This window comes from Haliaeetus leucocephalus, unplaced genomic scaffold, assembly GCF_000737465.1.
Source record: "Haliaeetus leucocephalus isolate CR32 unplaced genomic scaffold, Haliaeetus_leucocephalus-4.0 Scaffold428, whole genome shotgun sequence".
Lineage (NCBI taxonomy): Eukaryota > Metazoa > Chordata > Aves > Accipitriformes > Accipitridae > Haliaeetus > Haliaeetus leucocephalus.
This window is the reverse complement of record NW_010972864.1, coordinates 4,934,727-4,943,858: the sequence shown is the minus strand read 5'-3', so window position 1 is coordinate 4,943,858 and position 9,132 is coordinate 4,934,727.

Below are 9,132 nucleotides of genomic sequence, written 5' to 3'. Positions count from 1 at the left end.
AGGAGCATTTTTTCTTTCCCATGTCCCATAAAAATTTTAGAGAATTTTTTAAAAAAGGGGTGGTTGGGTACTGCCTAGCTCTTCTTCTATACCAGAACTTTTAATGTGAGAAGAACAGCATAATCCACCGTAGTACTGCAGTGGCTGGTGTAAGGAAATAGGAGAGAGTAAATTCTCTGGGGCAAGGCAGACTTTATTTTATATGTACTGCCCATGGATTAACAAAGTCAAAACACCTGAGTGCTGAAGAGGGAAGGAATTGTTCAGGTTGATTCAAAGCAGTGCATTTTACAAGAAAAGAGATTTTACTAAGCCACCCTGACATTCTCCTAACAATGAGGATGAGTGACTTAGTGGAAATGCATTTGGAAAAAAAAAAGGCAGTTCTTTGCATGAATCTTTCCTAACTAATCAGAATACTTGCAAGTGAGCTGGAAGTTTACACATGGAAAGCTTGGCTATGTAGGATTTTATTCAACTATAGCAAGCTAAAAAAGACAAGAAAAGTGTAACGCTCTCTCTTTCCCCTCCCTCTCTCCTCAGATTTTTTATGAGGCTGAGGGGTCAGAGCAAGGCCAATTTGGCACACTAAACCTTCCCAAACTCCAGTTTCTCTGATCTAACTAACAGATTAAAAAGGATGGTGGTGTTTTGTGTGAAAGCTTATTTTCCTTCTGTTTTTTACTTTCTCTTTTTCAATCAGACTCCTTAAGAAATTAAAAAAACACCAAACGACCCCTCAAGATCTATTCTGCATAACAGATTCTGTATGTTAGCTCAGGTATAAAAGAAAACCTCTAGTATTCATGCAGAAGGATTTGTCAAACTTGCACAAACTCACCTTTGCTTCAGTGTATACCACTTTCCAGTTTTAAAATGTGACCATTCCATTATATGACTAAACTGGGCATGACCCAGGACACCCAATAATCTTGCAGTATTTACCATTTCCTCACAAACACTCTTCTTCACTTTTTTTATTATATTTAAGGTAGCAGCTACCAAGGCTGTCTTTTCCATCATTCTTTGATGACTGGGCTGCTAGTTTTTGCCCCAGAATAAACATATTCCTTTCTTGAAATAACAGACCTCCCTCCTTAATGTCAATAAGTGACAGCTGTATTTGTAAATCAGGGCAAATGACTTCTGTCAGCACCCAAACACTGCTCTATTTGTATGGCTCTGTCACTTCTCAGTATTTGGCCACATATACTCTCTACAAAAATTGCCTCCATTTAAACATTCCTTAGTGGATACTGGTAGCATAATATTTGGACAACAGTTTCAAGTTTGAGAAGACAGCAAAAGCTAATCTTTTAAGGAATAACCTTAAAATCTACCTAGCCACATGGACAAAACTACAGGAAGTTATACATTCACAGGCGAGTGTTGTGATGGAATACACGTGCCTGGGAGCAAGGGACATACTCTTTGATTTCACTGCCATAGCATTTATTATGCGATGCACCATATTGAGTGGCAGTGAGTTCTGAGTTACAGCAAAACACTGCCATACATTCCTCACTTGTCAGTGTTGTCCGTCATCCACCCTGAAGACAATCAAGGTCTTTTTTGTCTCTTTAAAACTTGACATTGTTCAAAAATTTTCAAAAGAATTTGTAGGGCAGAGCCTGCTGAGGAGTCACTTGGGAAATATCAGTCTCTAATCAAGTACAAGGCTTCACGGAGCCTCTGGAATATGACTTCATAGTAATATAAAAGAACATGTTTGTATTTGCAAAATGGAGTAATTAGGACTGATTTCCCCAGCGCCCTGTAGCCTATAAACACAGTAACACATTTTGAACAGTCAAATTCATAAGGATTCAAGTCTGCGAGTTGCCTCTGGAGGCAGGGACATCGGCTGCCATAACAACAATCCCCCCCGAGGGCCTTGGAGGCTTCTCTAGGCTGAGGGAAATGAGCGGTGAGAGGAAGGGTTGCTGGCGCAGACAAGTGAGGTGCTGGTGTCTGAGGCAGGATGGGGGTGTCCTTTCATAAAACGGGAACGCAGCATCTCAGTCAGTCCCTTGGATGTTTAATGCATCACAAGTGTGGCAACAAGGGATTTTCCTTATAGTACTAGCAGCAGCTTAAAAGCTCTGATGCAATGAGCACTGTCAGGTTTCACTGTGCTGCTCTGAGATGTTATTCTCCCTACCTGGAGGGAACTTCTGGCAAAGGTGTGGGGAAGGTGCACTGAAATCTGTTCCAGCAGGAAGTCTTGGACAAACCCACTGAAGTTGGTGATTATGGTAAGCACTTTTTCAGCCTTGCCAGAAGAAATACCTAAGATCCTTTTGCCTTAAAAACCTGGCTGCGTCTCTTAGCAATGTCTAACAGCTTGGCCCGATCTGGGTACTTAGCCTGGGGAATATTTAGGCAACTGTAGTTGTATTAAATTCTCAAGTCTTTCTTTCCTGCTAGTTTTACATTCAAATGGTGCTACTTTTGTAGATAACATTGGCAGGAAGGGAAGGGCACCACTTAAGAATGGCACTTCTGATTGCTATTTTGAGACAGGGGACATGAGAAAATTGCATCTCTGCAGGCCTGGTTCATCTGCCTGAAGCTTGAGAGTGGTCAGCGATGGACTCCAGCTGCCTAATGCAAGCACTGGTCTGCTGAGGGTGGAAATTTGCATGTCAGTTTTATGAAGGAATGTTTTCTCAAAGAAATCCGAACAGTGAAGCCCTGAGCCCAGCCTTTCTTTATAAGGATTTTAGTCATCTTAACAGACAGGTGCAATAATGTAGTTATAATACAATAAATAGGAAAATAATGTAGGAACCCTGACTGGGACAGACATAAGCTCTTGTGTATGTGAGCAAATATATATTTCTGAGAATGAAGATGCATATAGGTGTTCAGATACCTGAAAGCATGCTGGAAATGCTTTCTTGGCTCTTGGACTTATATTCACTATTGCCTCTGTGCATTTACACTTGAAATATCAAGTCAGAAGATTTTAATTGTGGTATTTTTAAAGTGAAATTAATTTATTGATTCAGAAAAGCAGTGAGGAGAAGGAAAAAGATGTGGGAGAGAAGATACACAGGAAGAAAGTGTTGTTTGTTCCACATCTCCATGTATCAATGTGAAGTACCTCTCATCTGATGCTGAGTTTGATGCTCTGAAGCTGAAGAGTGGATGAAGTATTTGAGATCTGTGTGTAGCCGCTATGTGTGACATAGTTGTTTCATGATTTTGTCACCGTCTCGTACTAATAAGCCAATTTTTATGATGTGTTCATGTTAATAATCATGCCTGCCAGAACCAACATACTGTGACTAAGCCTCCAACCAAAGTCCTAGAGCAAGCACCCATGCACGTAATGACTTCCTACAACGTCAGTCATCCTGAAACAAAGAGTCTATCCAAACAATCATTCAAGTGGAAGCTGGCAGAGATGATAGATAGGCTGAGATACTCTCTTCAAACTTGCAGAGACACAACTGCAGTCTTAGTTTCAGTTAAAGGGGACAGAATGATCCGTAATGCTTTGCTGCTACCCAAAATTGTTAGTGTGTGCAAAAGCACGCTTCAAGCAAGTCAAGTTAGTACAGCCAGAATGTTCCAACAGTGCTATTGTAGTGTCTGTAATTACACAGAGATCCTAGTGACCTACGCTTGATCCACAGAAAATCTTGGGACACATTTCTCTGGGAAATACTGTGCTATCTTAAGCAGTAAACCTACCTGGCACATTCATCAAATGCTATAGTGACTGATTCAGGAGGGGGGGCAGGTGTAGAAATGATGCTGCCTTATTTCATTTTACTACATGAAATTCAAGTCAGAAAAAATAGTGGGTTTTTTCCACACCAGTGCAGGCTCACTTCCACAGCTTCATGGAAAATGGTAGCTACAAAAGCCAACAGTCTAGTACTTCTTCCTTTCTCCATTCCTCAGAGTTTGATTCCACCTCGAATACCTAGGAAACTAGCAAGTCTTGATATACAAGATCTTGGAGTGGCAGAAACTCTATCAAGAATGCCAGAGCACAGTAGGGAAGTATTTCCACTGAATTAAATTTATAGGAAATAAAATGTATGATTAGAATCGTACCTAAAACCCTCTGATAACCTCAAGAAAAGCCTACGGTAGTGATATGATTAAAGAGGGGATTGGAAAATCAAGTAACACAATTTGTTGCTATTGAAGTTTTAAAATTCGATGGAATCTAATTAGTCCTTCATTGAATGAAAGGTCATTAATTACATATTCTGCTTAACTGCTTATATTAGAAAAAATTACAGTCAGGAGGGATGTTATCTGCTTTCTCCTGCAGCAATGATAACCTTTTTCTTAAGCAATAACAAAAACTGACTAGTCTCTTTGGTAATCAGTAACTTGTTTTGTAATGTTGCCAAGGTACTCTTGGCACATCAGTTTCAGTATTTTATAATGTGTTGACCTTTCTCTTCAAGGAAAATTAAACCATATTTTTTCCTTCTCATTTAGAATATGCAGTACTTGCAAGGTGTTTGACTGGGGACCAACTTTTTGTTCTGTGTTGGTTTGGTCTTTACCTAAAACGGGGGGATCCAACTGCTACAGGAATACAGATCCTTAACAATAATGGATTCTTTATCTTCTCCAGTGTTACAAAGACTCATGGCAGATTCTTTTAAACCGAAGCAGAGTTACCGGAGCTGACTGTCTGGGCTCAGTTCCAGCAGCTTAGACTCTACCTCCCTGCTAATGCTGCTCAGCTGGTAAAACTAGTTATTACTGTGCTCTGTTCTAGTGAGTGCCACCGGATTAAATATTCGTTAGAAACTCAGTAGTATCCTTACAGCTTTGCCAACCTGAGAGACTGCAGGCTGGTATAAGCCTGCTCTGCCTGTGGACTGAACCACAAGGATGCAAGCCAACTCAAATCTACAAAGCAAGCAGTTGTGATACCCTAGTATTGAGTCTGAGCTGCTAACTCCATGCAAAGTTTATAATCTCAGGCTGGGTTCTGTACTATCACCATGGGTTTGTTCATCCTAGAGAAAAGAAGACTAAGGAGGGGTATGTTTAAGCACAGTCTTCAGAGACCTATGGAGGTGTTACAGCAAAGACTTCTTGGAAGTATACAATGAAAGGACAAGGGTCAATAAGCACACATTGCAGGAAGGAGCAAGGGAAATTCCAGTTGGATGTAAGGAAAAAAAATTATTCACTGTGAAAGGGGTTCAGCACTGAAAGATGTTGAGCAGAAGGTCCTTGGAATCTCCACCCTTGGAGACATTCAAAGCTAGACTGGATAAGGTGTGAGCAACCTGCTCTAACTTTGAAGCTGGTCCTGTTTGAAACAGGAGATTGGACTAGAGGACCTCAGCAGTCCATCCATTCTCAACAGGTCAGTGGAAAGGGGCATATCCTGCAGATCCTGATGTTATACACATTCCCTCCTCCTCTGTCTCCTTCTGACGCACTTATTTTTATGTAAAAATACATTTTTCAGCATTGCAGAATTTAATTTAGAAATTGTTTGTTAATGGAAGCTTATTTATGGGTTGTTACAGTATGAGCGCAAAATACCATCCTAATCCGCAGGAAAACAAATTTGGGTGGAAAAAAATGTTCTTGATGCTTCTGTCATGCCCCAGAATTTTGAGCTGGACAGCAAAATAATAAATGGAGTGCTCTGCTGCATATAGGGCATAGAAGCAGGAGGGCTGAAGATGGTATAAGAATAATTCTCTCTCAGCTCAATCAAGGAGAGAGGCTGTTTCTTAGCCGATCTTCCTCTTCTCACAATGCTAATAGTTGTTCTGGCATTAGGCTCCCTGTGCAAAAATATAAGTGTTTTTCCTGGCTACAATCTAGACGAGGGGTTGGGCCCCACAGCTGGGAGGTTTTTCTCTTTCCCTGGTAAGATTTGATGTTTTGTTCCCCTTATTCTCTGTGATACATAGCACCAGTCTGCAGAGTATCCTATCTTACTCTGGTATTTAATCTGCCTTAAGATCACAAAAGCAGGAGGGAAGTGACCTGTAATATGAAGTGGAAGACTGTCACTGTCTTTGTAGACCTGAAAGATGATGGTTATGAAAGGGTGAAGACCATCAGAGATGTTGCTTTGCTTTATCCAGGGTGTTCCAGAGAACGGTGCTCATCTTAAAAGACGTCTGAACCAGTCTTCACAGGATTTTCTGTTTTTAAACAAAAAGCATCCATAACTTAACTTTTAAAACAACTCTGGATTGCACGTCATGTAACCCCAGAACTACTGACAAATCAGCTTATAAACGCAGAGCAAACAAACTGCACAAAGGAGGTAAATAAAGTACTGTTTTTGAGAAGTATTATATTAGCACTAAGAGGAGCTCTAGGATTTTTTTTTGTTTATATTTTTGCTAGTTTTTTATTTTTCTTGTTGGCTTCAACATTGGAAATGGAAACATTATGGACTGTTTCTATTCTCCTGTGAGCCTTTGTGTGCACTTTCTATACAAACAACAGCAGCTGCAATGAAAATAGAGGCCCATTCCCTATCCTGTGAAAGAGATACAGAAACCTATTGAGGTTGTATTGATATGAAAACACCCTTCACCCCTCCCAACACAGGTCAGAAAATGAAGGACTTAAGGGGGGAAAACCAAGTCTGGTGTTTGGTTTTTGGTTTTTTTTCCTAAGATGATCAATGTCAGGGAGGGTTATGTGGTTAAAAATCTCTCAGTCTGGGACTTTATATTGAATCAACTGTCTGTAAATAAAAGGGGGACAGTAATTTGCTGACTTACAAAAATATAATGAAATTATATACATTTATAATCATGTTATTTCATGTTTTGGGATGAAGGACAGAAATCTATCAATCAAAAATAATGTAGTCCTAATTTACATTGTCTAATGCATGCTGATTTACATGGACTAAAATAATGCATGTATAGACATGCCCCCAAGGGAATAGGTGTAGACAGGGGCAGCCAAGTATAATGGGGACTCCTTTTTTACTTGCCAAACTAATATTTAGCTGTTGTCAGAAGACATAGGTCTTATCTAGATCCAGTGAAATTAATGGCAAGACTTCAGTTAACTTCAGATGGTTTTGGATGCAGACCCATGTGTTCTGTGATGCATATATCATATTAAAGAATTATGTCAATTTTTGGCACTTTTACCTCCACACATCCAAGGCACTAAAACTGTATTTTGATTTCCAGTCTTTTTTGATTTATAATAGTTACACATGTGTATCATGTTAATAGACTGAACCAACGTAACACTTGCATTCCTCAAAGCCTCTGCAACCCAAAAGTGGTGAAGAATATGCTTCTTACCTGATGCTTGGTCCTAGAGAGCTTTCAGAATGACAGCGAAATTGCTGATAAATGTAATGTTGATCTTGAAATCTTAAACACAGTATGTTTGAACCATCCACTTTTTCATCTTTAGGAAGACATATCTATTTGTATTTCTGCAGTGCAACAGTACTTGGTTTTCAAGTCTTTCACTGACGTCTTTGGGTACTGCCTCTAGCATTAGAGCACTGGTTGGCAATGAAGATAAATCCTTGAAGGTAGGTGGTGTCCTTTTCAGTGCACAGATCCACTTTTATTTTATAAACATAGATAGATTGCTTGGATTTTTTTAAACTCACATTTAGGCTTCATTCGTCTTGCTCTGCTTTCATTGATCTACTGAAAATCTATGTGAAAATACTTCCTTTCTTTCCCCCTTCATTAGATTTTTTTTTCATATCTCACTTCCCTACCCTTTCAGTTGGTTAATTTACTACTACGACAATGATTTCACTGCAGTAGGACTCACATAAGCTTCATCCAACAAGCTGGTTGATGATACCATAGAAAATATTGCCTATATTTGTCTCATAAGTACTGAAAAGTTGCACCTGCCCCAGAGAATTTTGAAATTTGGATTAAACAGTAGGACAGAAGGAGGATGAATTGGTTTTATATTAAGCCCCTATCTTTGGAAAGTTCTTATCCTACACAGAGGCCACCATTCCTGAATGATTTTTGGCTGTGACAACCCCTCTTCCCAGGTGTGTGACTCCACTACCTGAAGGATGGATTTTATATACATGTGTAGAAAATCCTTACGGTTGAAAGCCCTTGCTAGGAAGTTCTTCTGTAGATCCTGTGTACCTCCTTTCCCCGTATCTGACCTTAATGGTCAAAATTTAAACCAGAATTACCTTTCTCTGGCAGGTTAACCTTGCCTGAAATTACCTGCAATACTTTCTTATCCTAGATTCATGTCAGTAAAGGTTTCAGATTATAACCCAGTGTTATATATTCTTCTTCTAAATGTATCAGTGACTATGATTACTTTTCAATCAGAATAAAACATCTCACTCCTTAACACTGTGCTCATTTTTTACACACATGTTGACTCTTAATGAGGTTTTTGGCAATTAATTAGCTAGCTGATTCAAGATGATTTGTTCATTTAAAGTTTTACATTTTTTCATATATTTAATAACCTGTTCCTTTCAAGAAAAAGCACCAAATTTGTTTGATTCTAAGCTATATAGGCAGCTGATAACCAAAGACAAGTACTACTAACATGAGTGCCAAATTGCAACAGATTTTGGTTTGATCACTACGACATAGATATTTACTGTCAATTTTTTGCTCTACATATAGTAATTTATGTGAATGAAGTTACTGCATAAATAAATTTTCTCTGTTTGAGAATCAAAACATAGTTTCTTCACCTGATCACACTTCTGAGAGCTCTGAGGTATTTCTGTGGATTTTCTCCAAATTTCTGCTAGTATTTTCTGCTCTCCCTTTGTGGCACAACAGTCCCATATACTGACAATGTAGCTCTTGTTCTGCATGTTTTACATTGCATATGGCTGGATTAATATATATGTGTGTGTGTTTGTGTGTATACATGTACACACAAATATATATACAAACACACACACACACATACATATATATTTGGACAGTGGCCATCTCACCAGATCAAGTTTTCTTTCAGAAACATCCCCTTTATGACCCTTTTGATCCGCACCTTCTGAAAACTGCCATCAGCAGAAGTTATCTCTTCATAGCTAAGATGCTAATTGTTGTATCATACTGTGCCAGGCCAAAATGCCAACCTGGGGGACCATCTGCTTGCAAGCAGATTCTGTGATTGTTGAGAAGGTCTGGCTTCCTGGAA